At 43.1% G+C, this 12,570-nt stretch overlaps 1 long non-coding RNA gene across 1 annotated transcript; it reads left to right on the top strand.

The window, feature by feature from the left end:
• The first annotated feature begins 2,090 nt into the window (after positions 1–2,090).
• Positions 2,091–10,737, top strand: LOC134957031 (uncharacterized). Its single transcript, XR_010186398.1, has 3 exons — positions 2,091–2,174; positions 6,198–6,295; positions 9,915–10,737. It is a non-coding gene; the product is annotated as an uncharacterized LOC134957031 (long non-coding RNA).
• The last annotated feature ends 1,833 nt before the right edge of the window (positions 10,738–12,570 follow it).

The following is a 12,570-nucleotide window of genomic DNA, read 5'->3' as shown; positions in this document are numbered from 1 at the left end:
ACCATCACATTAATTATTCATTTACAATTGTTAGGTGTTAATGTGTCAAATGGTGTGTATACAAAAAAAATAAAAAAAAATTTGTAAAAATAGAGCCTTGTCTATTATGTCATTTTAAGACTAACAAATATCAATATTTCAATTAATTCCTTAGATATTTTGCTAATTTACCACTTATTGTCACGTGTAGAGAATTCATATTACTGCTATTCCACAAAGTTCCTTCTGTATATAGTGAGATCTAATAAGAATAACAGTACAACTATATTTTATGAGTTAAATACTCATAGTTCCTGATGAATCTATCTAAACAGCGCATTTATGGATGTATGATGTACTTATAAATCACTGTTGCCGATTGATACAATCTGTGGGTGTCTCACAGAATGTAACTCCTATTGAGGAACTGAGGACGTAAGGGTCACCATGGAGACGGAACGCAAGCCGTCCCGTCCCAACGTCTTCCGTTCACGTGACACAGTCACGTGACGCGGTCAGTCTCCCTGACTTCCCAGTCTGACTAACAACCCGTGGCGCCGGATGACGGGGCTTTCAGCTCCAGCGTCGGCGCGACTGAGTGCAGCGCGTTTGGAGCTGCTATGGGCAACCGAATTCGCCTTGCTGGGGAGGACTGTCCTGACGGACACCAATTAGAATAAGTGTGGAAAGTTTATGTCCCGCCTTTACTCCCATTCACTTCTCTATAGGCTCCGTTAGCTGTCAATCAGAACCACATTTAATTCACATAGACACCAGCCACAACAGGGCATTATGGGAAAGCCAATTAATCAAACTATATGTGGCTTAACTTTAGGTTTATGGTAATTTTCACTAGTTGTAAAATATTTATATACTAACATTGTTATTGGGGATTTATAAAGATCCCTTTTTTACTTCATAATACTAGTTATTCACATTCATTTAAACACTAATTAGTATCACTGAAGGAAGTGAGGTCATCAAAGTTCCTCCTATATAAACATGCACTTAGCCTCTATGCTTCATTGCATGATCACTGGCTCACTGCTGATCACTATTTGGAAGGTAAGGAAAACTTGTCTTTATGACATTCTACACCAGGCTCTATTTAGCTTAAGTTGATGCTGGATTTCTTTTTACACAAATATGTATTCATACTTTGCTAAATTGCTGATATATATTTTTATTTTTAAGCCTTCATGCTGGGCTGTGCAATTTTATACTCCTAGCACAGCCTCCTTTCATTGTCCACCTGTTGGTAATTAAGTAGTGGATTCTTTAGAGTTTTTGCTGTCTGTTTCCTTATATCCCTGGGTCAATTGGTTTTAATTAGTGTGATTATACACATGTGTTCTCAGATTGGGACTTAGTTAACATAGGTCCTAACTGCTGTTATACAATTAAATCCTCTAGGTATCATATCCATAGGATACCATAAGGACTCTGTATACATTTCTGCATTTTTCACCTGTATTGTGACTTCTGAGGTATGTTATGATTAATGTATTTTGTGCTTGTGGAATCTAAATGTTAATAGACTAAGTACAATAGAAAATAGAGTCTTCATTGATAAGGTGCAGATTCATCAGCATATGTGCTTCATATAGAAGTAATTAATTTCATACTTCTAGTCTAAAAAGACAGAAAAATTAGACTAGAGGTAATATACGCCCATTTTTATTTTATTTTAAATTAAGGTTAAGGTTTATGACATATGGAAAGATTAATAGTAATCTCCTAGAACATATCTTTATGGTCTGACTAGTCCTCACATTTCAGATGTGAAGGCGTTCATATACCAGTGATTCTTGAAATGAGTGGTATCTGAGTCTAGGCCCTCCCTTTATGTATACCTTTCACCATGATAAGGTGAGACACTAACGAATGATAATTAACTCATTAGGTCCTCCATGTGTGCATGAAGTTGCTGATTCCTCTTTTTTCATACGAATGCTTCCCTTTTGAGCTCTTCGTAATCTGAGTTACCAGATTCACGAGGTATGTGGTACATTATTCAACCTCTACGGTTTAATTGAATCTAGATAATAGATCCCTTTAAGAACTTGTTATATTCCCAATTAGGCTGAATTTATGCCCTTATTTCACGCCTCATTGATGTTTGGAAGCCCACGTATGAACCTATTCGGCCAATGATCTAGGCCTATCACTCTCTTGGATAGACATTATTATCTAAGGTATGTCTAACATAAAATCTTTTTCGGTGGACCATATTTATGAATAACATCTTAAAGTCTCTTCTAATTATGTGAGATTATCAACTGCTCATTCCATGTTTTCAGTTTTTTCCTTGTCTTGCCCATCTTTGTTTTTTCGGACTGTTCTTTCGGATTGTTTGTACATTTTCTTATGTATTTTTATGTATTTTCATGTATTTATATATTTTATTGAATGGTTGTTCTATAATTTCTAGACGCACCCCTGATGAAGTCTAGTTCCTAGACGAAACGCATTGGGCTAGGGCTGTAACACACACTCCGGTTTTTCCCGGATGGCAAAAAGCCGTAGAAACTTTGTCCGGCTTTTTGTCATCCCGGAGAAACCGGCAGAGTCTGTCACACAGGACGGCTTTGAGCCGTGTGTGATGCTGTGCGCATGCGCAGCATTAGACACGGCTTGGGGAAAAACCGTTGTGTGTGAAAGCTCCCCTTCACACACACGGTTTACTGGCTGCAAAGACGGCCAGGCGCCCGCCCGGCAGCCGGACCTTCCAGTGGTGAGACCCGGATGCAACCCGGCAGCCGGGCCGGGACCGTGCCATGTGTAAGGACACATTGCGCTGCATGTGTCTTTACATCACGGCAGCGGTTTAAAGTCGGCCGGGTGTTTGCCGGGCGGCGCCAGCCGCCTCGTGTGTTTCGGCCCTTACTGTATTTCTTGTTGATGTTATCTCCGAATATTTAATGTTGAAGAATAAGGATACAACAGAAAGGTTGCCTTCTTTCCTCCATATCCCATTGATGGATTTCTGTAGGAGAAACTACATCATAATGTACATGTAATAATGATGGATATACTTCATGTTTTTGTATAATTGTTTTAATACATTTTTATGAAAAGAACAGTCCGTTATGTGTTTTAAAAACCTGTATAAATATTGATTGCAAATCCTGCAATAGTCTTTGTATAAGGGTATTTGTAAACCCCTGGGGCGCCATTTTTCCTCTATTTCTATACTCTATTTTCTTTGCTCAGTTCCTCCTAACAAGGAACTCAGAGGAACCAGGCAGCCCATCCTAGAGATAGCTATACCTAATCGCCTATTTTGAAACCAATTAGCGCAGGAGGAGAGTGTTTGTGGAGTATATATATATATATATATATATATTGTGTGTATAATAAATACATATCTATTTTGTATTCGTGTCTCACACACACACACACACACACACACACACACACACACACACACACACGTGTACATTACTAACGCACAAAACACACCACTAACATACTGTACACACATACTGTACCCGGGGCCAGGCTGAGAGGAGAAAAAGCCAGGTCCTCTGAACAGTCTGCCAGTGATTTTTAACCTTTTTAAACTTGTACGTTTTTTTTTTAAATCAGATATATCAACAGAAATAAAACAAATACATTTACCCCAGCAGTAATGAAACATAGTAATAGTAATTCCACACACTGTCCCCCACAGTAAATACACCACACACTGTCCCCTAAAGTAATTCCACACATTGTACCCCCCTCCCCCCACAGTAATTCCACACACTGTGCCCACATAGTAATTCAACACATCGTAATCCACCCCATAGTAATGCCACACACTGTGTCCACATAGGGGGTCATTCTGAGTTGATCACTCGCTAGCTACTTATAGCAGCCGTGCAAACGCATAGTCGCCGTCCACGGGTGAGTTATTTTCGCTTTGCAAGAGTGCGAACGCCTGTGCAGCCGAGCGGTTACAAACACATTTTGTGCAGAACAAGACCAGCCCTGTAGTTACTTATTCTGTGCGATGATTGTTGCGACGAGGGTCCCGGAATTGACGTCAGATACCCGCCCTGCAAACGCCTGGCCACACCTGCGTTTTTCTAAACACTCCCAGAAAATGGTCAGTTGGTACCCATAAACTCCCACTTCCTGTCAATCTCCTTGCGATTGGCTGTGCGAATGGAATCGCCGCTAGAACCTGTGCAAAACCACGATGCACTTTGTACTCGTACGCTGCGCATTACAGCACATACGCATGCACAGTTTTGCCGTTTTTTTAAATGATCGCTGCACAGCGAACAACGGGAGCTAGCGATCAACTCGGAATGACCCCCATAGTAATGCCACACATTGTACCCCTCTCCCCCTACAGTAGTTCCACACACTGTGTCCACATCGTTTTTCCACACATTGTAAACACACACAATAATTCCAAAACTGGCCCCCCACTTCAATAAAAATAAAAATAAAAAAAAAACACTGGCTCCAACCTCAGTTTCCAGCTCAGTATCAGAGCAGTGAGGAGCAGCACAGAGACAGAGCATTCCCTTCCAGCATCTTAGCAGAGCCCGGCTCCAACCCCAACGAAGCAGGATTGGCTGGGCGGGCGAGCTTGCAGGCGATGTAGCGTGCATGACCTGTGAGGCACACCCACATAACCAAACAGCAGGTCACAGCCAGCCTCTGCGGTGCCCGAGCCCAATGGCAATGACTGCGGCAGCTGGCGTCTCTCTAGTAGGCGGGCGTGCGGTGGCTCATCTGACAGCATTGCTCTATGCAGAGCTCCCTGCAGCAGCTGTGATTGCGATCACGTACGCGATCGCGGTCGCGGTTTGTAGTGAGATGGAGGCACAGCTGTCTCCGTCTCTTAAAAGAATTTGGTAGATCAGGGGGGGGGGGTTTCTCGGTGCTCGGAAACCCCCCCTGCGTGCGCCACTGCTAGTGGTAAATCTGCTACTACATGGTAGCCAGTTCGCTAACTTAATTGTCCGTCCTCGTATAATGGAGTCACAATAAAGTCACTCATATATAGTCAATACAGTCACTGAGGGGTGCAGTGATGGGTAGTATAAGGGATGGGGTACCTGCTAATAGGGATTGGGTAATGTGCTACTGTACAACCCTTCTTCTCTCACTAATTGATCTTCTTAATCTTCACAGAGAGGGTAAGTTGAATTATGTGAGTTAGTCATTACACTAAAACAAACACTTTTGTTTGAAATTGTTTAATATCAGCGTTCAAAGAAAATCTTAAACAGACGTTCATTAAACAGTAAATCATTGGCAAATTACGGTAAGTAAACTAGTATTATCTCATAAAAGTAGTTATTCGTTCACTCGAGCCACAAAAATAACTTTTACTTCACAGCAACCGACGATCTCTGCTGGTCCCACTTCCTTGGAAGGAAAATAATTAAATTGCCATCAACAGTATTACAGGTTGAGTATCCCTTATCCAAAATGCTTGGGACAAGAGGTATTTTGGATATGGGATTTTTCCGTATTTTGGAATAATTGCATACCATAATGAGATATCATGGTGATGGGACCCAAGTCTAAGCACAGAATGCATTTATGTTACATATACACCATATACACACAGCCTGAAGGTCATTTAATACAATATTTTTAATAACTTTGTGTATTAAACAAAGTTTGTGTACATTGAGCCATCAAAAAACAAAGGTTTCACTATCTCACTCTCACTCAAAAAAGTCCGTATTTCGGAATATTCCGTATTTCGGAATATATGGATATGGGATACTCAACCTGTATTACTTCTTTTACATAGCAATAAAACTCCTGCAAATCCTATGCATCAGCTATAAAGAATCAATATTTAATAAAACAATTATACTCCCAACAATCTTAATGCAAGCGCTCTTTCCCTTCAGTGACTATCTATCCTACACAGCGTCCTATGGCCATGTCGTTAGTGCACATGAAGTCTTTGATAATCAAGATCTTACAGCTGTTTTATTGCGCAATATCTTTACATCCAATAGAATGATATTAAAATAAGGGATTTGTGATCCTTGACAGAAGTGATGGAAGTAGATTCTGTAACATCCAATATTAACAAAAACTGGTTATAGTTTCTGATATAACGCCTAAAAATAAGGAGATATGCTGCCTTAGTCTGCATATAGTTATCTCCAATTGTCTGTAATTCCTTTACTAGAATGTAGTATGCTGGTATTTTCTTGGGTGGGTTCTCATACTAATATAAATACATTTATTTACTTTAGTTTGCTACAACTTATGGAGAAAGTTTCTGGACATCCCAAATCTGAGGATCATTCGGAAGAGTAAGCGGCTGGTTAACTGCGTCTTTACTGCTGCTGCCGTAAGTATATTCTTATATATTAACAGTATATTTTATTTGCTGACTAACTGTTGTTTTCTCCTCATAAACTCAATATTGTCTCTCTGAATCTTGATAAACTACTCTTCCAAAGTTATTTTAGTCTGAATGTATAGGAGAGGATGCGATGTTATATTGAATTACTTCCAGTATAGCGCTATGGTACTAGAAACTCTTAGTGAGATGCGGAGATATTTTCCCGTCAGCGTGAGGCTGCAGTGGCATAGTCTCTTATGGAGCCTAGACTAATATTCCCTTCCATGAGAGGCCCTTCTCTGTGTCAGTCTCTAGGCCGCCCGCCTCTCACCTTATATGGGATGTCTGGAGCCGCCCTCCGCCCTGCCTTATTTGGTCACTCACTGCTTAATCGGATTAGTGGGCCGACTCAGGGGTGTCATCAAGGGGCGATCTCACCAGTTAGCTCCGCGGACCTCCTCCTCCGTCACCGCCGTCACGTCTATAGACCGCCTCCTCTCTTATCTGGACGGAGCCGCAGGCAGTCGAAATTGCGCTGTCCGAATCGGGGACCACAACAGGTAATGCCCGGTAACAGTTGCGGTGACCCTCCGGTATTACAGGCGGCAGCGCTCTTTGAAACACCCGGCACACTGCTCCAGCCTCGCTGCGCACTACTCTTTCTTCTCTCCTCACCTCAGAGTCCCTCAATGGTCCTCCCATACTTCCTTTTATCTCCTCCGTCTCAGGTTCCCGGATCAGTCCCGCTCTCACTCAATACACGCGCCGGCTTCTCTTCTTCCAGTCGCGCTCCGAGCACTCCCACCACCTTGCCAGTGGGCAAGTCCTGGGGCCACGAGCACATCCAACTCCTGGGCTACCAATTGTCCTGCCCAAAGTATTTACCCTCTGTGGGGGTGTTATACACGTTATATAAGTTTCTGCCCTCTATGAGGGTACCATGAATTATGAATTCTCAATAACAGTTATCACCAAGTGGCATTTTTACAGTAAAACCCATGAACTTAACTTAAAGTGCTTATATAATTTTATTTGAACATAACATACCTATATACGTGACTACATATTAGACTACTTCACTAATCGCCAGGGTACTACACTACGGGCCTAGGGGGGTAATTCCGAGTTGATCGTAGCTGTGCTAAATTTAGCACAGCTACGATCATTCACACTGACATGCGGGGGACGCCCAGCACAGGGCTAGTCCGTCCCGCATGTCAGTGCCGGCTCCCCCCAACAGAAGTGCAAAGGCATCTTACAGCAGCGATGCCTTTGCACTTCAAGAGTAGCTCCCTACCAGCGCAGCTTTAGCGTGCTGGCCGGGAGCTACTCGTCACTCCCCGGCCCGCAGCGGCTGCGTTTGACATCACGCAGCCGCCCCGGCCCGCGCTCCCCCCAACGGTCCGGCCACGCCTGCGTTGGCCAAACCACGCCCCCTAAATGGCGGCTTAATGCCGCCGTCCAGCCCCCTCCCGCCCAGCGACCGCCTCTGCCTCAGAGGCGATCGCTAGGCAACAACGGCTGGCATGCGCCAGCACACTGCGGCGCATGCGCAGTTCCGACCCGATCGCTGCGCTGCGAGAAACTGCAGCGAGCGATCGGGACGGAATTGGTCCCCTAGTTCAGACCTGATTGTAGATGTGCTAAATTTAGCACATCTACGATCAGTCACACAGACATGCAGGGGAACGGCCAGTACCAGGCTAGTCCGCCCCGCATGGCAGGCCCAACCCCCCCGCACAAGTACACAAGCATCGCACAGCGGCAATGCTATTGTACTTGCAGAGTAGTTCCCTGCCAGCGCAGCTCCTGCGCGCTGGCAGAAGCTACTCGTCGCTGTGAGGGTCGCAGCGGCTGTGCGTGATGTCACGCAGCCGCCGCAGCCTGCCCCCCCAATGGTCCGGGTACGCCTGTGTTGCCCGGACCACGTCCCCTAAATGGCGGCCAGATGCCACCGCCCCGCCCCCTCCTGCCCAGTGACCACCTCTGCCTGTCAATCAGTCAGAGGCGATCGCAGGGCTGAGACAGCTCAGCTGGCGCATGTGCAATTCAGACCTGATCGTCGGCTGGTGCATGGCCGGCGAAAATGCACAGCACCGATCAGGTCTGAATTAGGCCCTACAATCAGTATATCAGCACTGATATATAATGCAGGCACCCATACCATATAATACTTATTATTACACCCAATTATATAGTGTTGACTGCATTATAGTGCCTCTCCCCCCTCCCCCCTTACTTATTGTAGCAGCCTAGTAGGTCCTCTATCCCGTATAATGGGGGTCATTCTGACTCGTTCGCACGCAGCGGTTTTTCGCTGTGGTGCGAACGGGTGCGGAATGCGCATGAGCGGCGGGCACAGTGCGAGTGCGCGACGTTGCCCGGCAACAGGGGTCGCCGGGTTACGTCGTGGCTACCGACGGAAGCGGTCACAGCGGCGACCGCTAAGAAGATTGACAGGAAGGAGGCGTGGATGGGCTGATCCGGACCGTTGCAGAGCGTTTTCGGGGAGTGGTAAGTAAAACGCAGGCATGTCCAGGACAACGGAGGGCGGAAGTGTGACTGTTATATCCTGATGTACATCTCTATCTCAATGAATCATGCAGTATGAAGATTATATATTTTATTTCTTATTGGTAAGTAGTACTTGCATGGTTACAAGATAGACATCAACTCCACATGCTGCTCTCCTTCTCCTTACTCTCCTTCTACTTCCTACTTCCTTCTACTTCCTGATCACATGTTCAACTGTGCAGCCAGATTCTTAAAGGTACACTACCTCATCTAGCTAATGCACATAAACTATCTTCATAGATACTACATCTCCCCCTTCCTTTCATATATGTAAATGAATATATTTCTTTAAAACACATAAAATTGATTTTACGTTCAACCAATTAAACATACAACAATATGCTGACTGAATTTGAGCATGAACATTAACCCACAATATACAATACACTTAAACTGGAAAATATTTTTGAACAACAAATTATGAGCTTTAAGATGAAAGTCATATCTGCTCAATAAGCCTTGTAGGAGGTTTAATGACTCTGCCTGCTTTCGTCCGAGTATATGATCTTTCAGTCAAAGGAACAGACACAATAGAATCACTTGGTGCTGAGGATGTTATAGGTGGTATGTTGACATCTTCTTGACTTGGTGCATCAGAAGATAAGGATGGGAATATCTTCTTGAAATGGGACACATTACTTGTCACAGTGTGATGGTCATTTCCTGCAACAACCATTGTTCCTTTCCTTTTCACTACAGTCAGTGGACTTGGGTGAAAAGCAGTCATGTCCTTACGTACTACTTTTTGTTTAACCAGAACACGATCTCCTTCTTGTAAGTCCGAAACAATAGCTCTCCTTTTCCGGTCTGCATATTGTTTAGACTTTTGTTTATTGGCAGAGTCCTTCTGTCTAACCCGATGATCTCTAGATGAAGGAGTCAAATGGATTTCTGGAAGAGTGGATCTGATTACTTTTCTTTGAAACATTAATGTCTGAGGAGGGACATTTGTTGTGGAATGAGGCACTGAGCGATATTGTCTGAGAAATTGATTTAGAGATTGTTGAATTGGAATTCGGGATACTTTACAAATCTTTCTTTGCTTTCCCAGATTACGCATGAAACGTTCAACAAGACCATTAGCCTGTGGCCACAGGGGAGTGATTTTTTGATGTCGAATTCCAAAATGTTTCATGAATTTGCTGAAATCATCACCTTGAAATGGCGGACCATTATCAGTCTTTATTGTTCCTGGAATTCCATAAGTAGTAAATATTCTATCCAACGCTGGTAAGACAGATGTGGCAGACGTTGAAGATATTATTTCAAGAACAGGATATCTTGAATATTCATCCACAGCCACTAGTACATATTTACCATTGTATAATAGTCCATAGAAATCAACATCGACATTTTCCCAGACATTGTCAGGTAGATTAGTCATCCGCAATGGTTCACTGCTAGTTTGCGTAGAAAGAAGGGTGCATGTCATACAGTTACGGATTTCCGATTCAACAAGTTGCTCCATGGAGGGAAACAATACCTTTTCACGTAAAAGTTGTTTGGTCTTTACGATTCCTAAATGACTGGCATGGGCAATATCAATTACCCTTTTTCTCAAAACAGCTGGAGTAACAATTTTGTCACCTCTGAGAATTATTGAATCATCATGTACAGTAAGTTCTTGACAATGTTTATGAAGTGTTCGGAATTCTTGTTCCTCATCAGTTGAAAATAAAAACTGTGCCAGTCGCCAATCATTGGAAATAATGCAGTGTTTTACTGCTGACAAAACTTTATCTGAGGAAGAAGCCTCTTTGATGTTGGCACTAGTAAGTGAATCAGGAATTGAATTGTTAATAATAAAGTTCACATATTCCTCCACTGAAGTAGACTGCGATATGTCAGAAGGCAGAGGATGTCTGGACATGTAATATGAGGGATTGTCAGCACTAGCTCTATGAATGATGGAGAAATTGTAAGCCTGCAAATGTAAGCCCCATCGCTGTATCCTAGCTGGTTGTTTGGATTTTAGATTTCCAAAAAGTGTCACTAGGGCTTGATGATCAGTCTGGATGGTAAAGTCAATGCCGTATAGATAGAGATGAAAGCGTTCACAACCCCAGACTACTGCAAGAGCTTCCCTTTCTGGTTGAGAGTAGTTTTCCACCTCTGTCAAACTGCGACTTGCACATGCTACAATATGATGATCCCCATGTGTATTCACCTGAGTCAAGATAGCTCCGAGCCACAGGACTGGCATCCACAATAAGTTCTGTTTTCCAGTCAGTGTTGTAATATGACATTGGGACACTATCCTGCAGACATCGTTTTATGTCATCAAATGCTTGTGATTGAGAGGAAGTCCATATGAATTTTGCATTTTTCTTTGTGAGTTCCCTAAGTGGGGCAGTCAGAGTAGCTTAATTTGGAATGAATTGGGAGCAATAGTTAGTCATCCCAAGAAACGACTTGACCTCACCAGCATTAGCAGGTTTGGACATATTTGTGATAGCCTGGACTTTTTGTGGATCAGGACCAACTCCATTGTGAGAAAAGATATGCCCAAAATTTTTTAGCTCCTGTTGAAGAAAGACGCATTTATCTTTAGTCAGTGTTAAGTTTTTGGCTTGAAGACACTGCAACACTTGACGCAGAGTCGATGTATGATATCATCCATAGTAGGAGTAATATGGCGCTCTCTTTTAATGTCAACATTAGGACAACGCATATCAACACATATTCTCACTGCATTTGGTTGACCTGGTTTGGGCACTACCACAATAGGGGATCCCCATGGTGTCGGACCAGATACCTTTTCAATTATATCTAAGTCTTCAATTTCTTCTTCCACTTGCTTCCTTATATTGATAGGAATACGCTGATGTACTTGAGCAATTGGGATAACTGAGTGATCAATGTGAAGATGAACTTGATAGTCTTTAAGTTTTCCAATGCCATGAAAAAGATGATCATACTCCCGTAGTAAAACATCCACATCACTTCGTAGTGGTTTTGGGTCATGTAGGACAGGAGTGAGATTGGGAGGGTCATGTAAGACATGAGCGGAATCATGAGTGTGTGCCACAATTTGTATAAGACCCAACTCTGATGCAGTATCCAATCCCAAAAGATTACCTCTTGCATACTTAGTGACATAAAATACAGCTTTTGTCATTTTGTCATTTTTGCGTGCAATTATGTCAAAAGAACCCTTTAGTGGAAGAGGTCGTTTATTACCATAGGTGAATATTTTCACAGATGTTGGATTCAAAATTACTCTGCCATGCAGCTTCTTGAAACTAGTAGCATCCATTATATTTACAGAAGCACCGGAATCTATGAGAAAGTCGACAGAAGTGTGTTCTAGTGTGATGGCAGTTTTTGGACTGAACTTGTTTTTTCCAACTTGATGAATCATGTAGATAAATCCTTCTGACTTATCATCACTGTCAGATGATTCTGCAGGCAGATCCACTGTAGAATGTTGATCCACACAACGCACTGTCTTTCGCCTGGATTTAAACTGCCGTGAAGATTGTCTAGGACGGTGTAGACTTGATTTCCTTAGATTTACAAACAGAGGAAAAGTGATTCATTTTGCCACATGTAGTGCAAATTTTACCTGTGGCAGGACAGTCTCCTGAATGTGGATAGGAGCGTCCACACCTGTAACATGATCTAGATTTCCCTGTCTCCGGAATGGTACTTGTGTCAGTGTGTAATTTATTGCACACTTGCAGCTGGGTCATGCCCCTCTCCATGTC

This window comes from Pseudophryne corroboree, chromosome 9 (assembly GCF_028390025.1).
Source record: "Pseudophryne corroboree isolate aPseCor3 chromosome 9, aPseCor3.hap2, whole genome shotgun sequence".
Classification (NCBI taxonomy): Eukaryota; Metazoa; Chordata; class Amphibia; order Anura; family Myobatrachidae; genus Pseudophryne; species Pseudophryne corroboree.
Note: the sequence above shows the minus strand (reverse complement) of the source record. Positions and strands in the feature narration are given on the sequence as shown.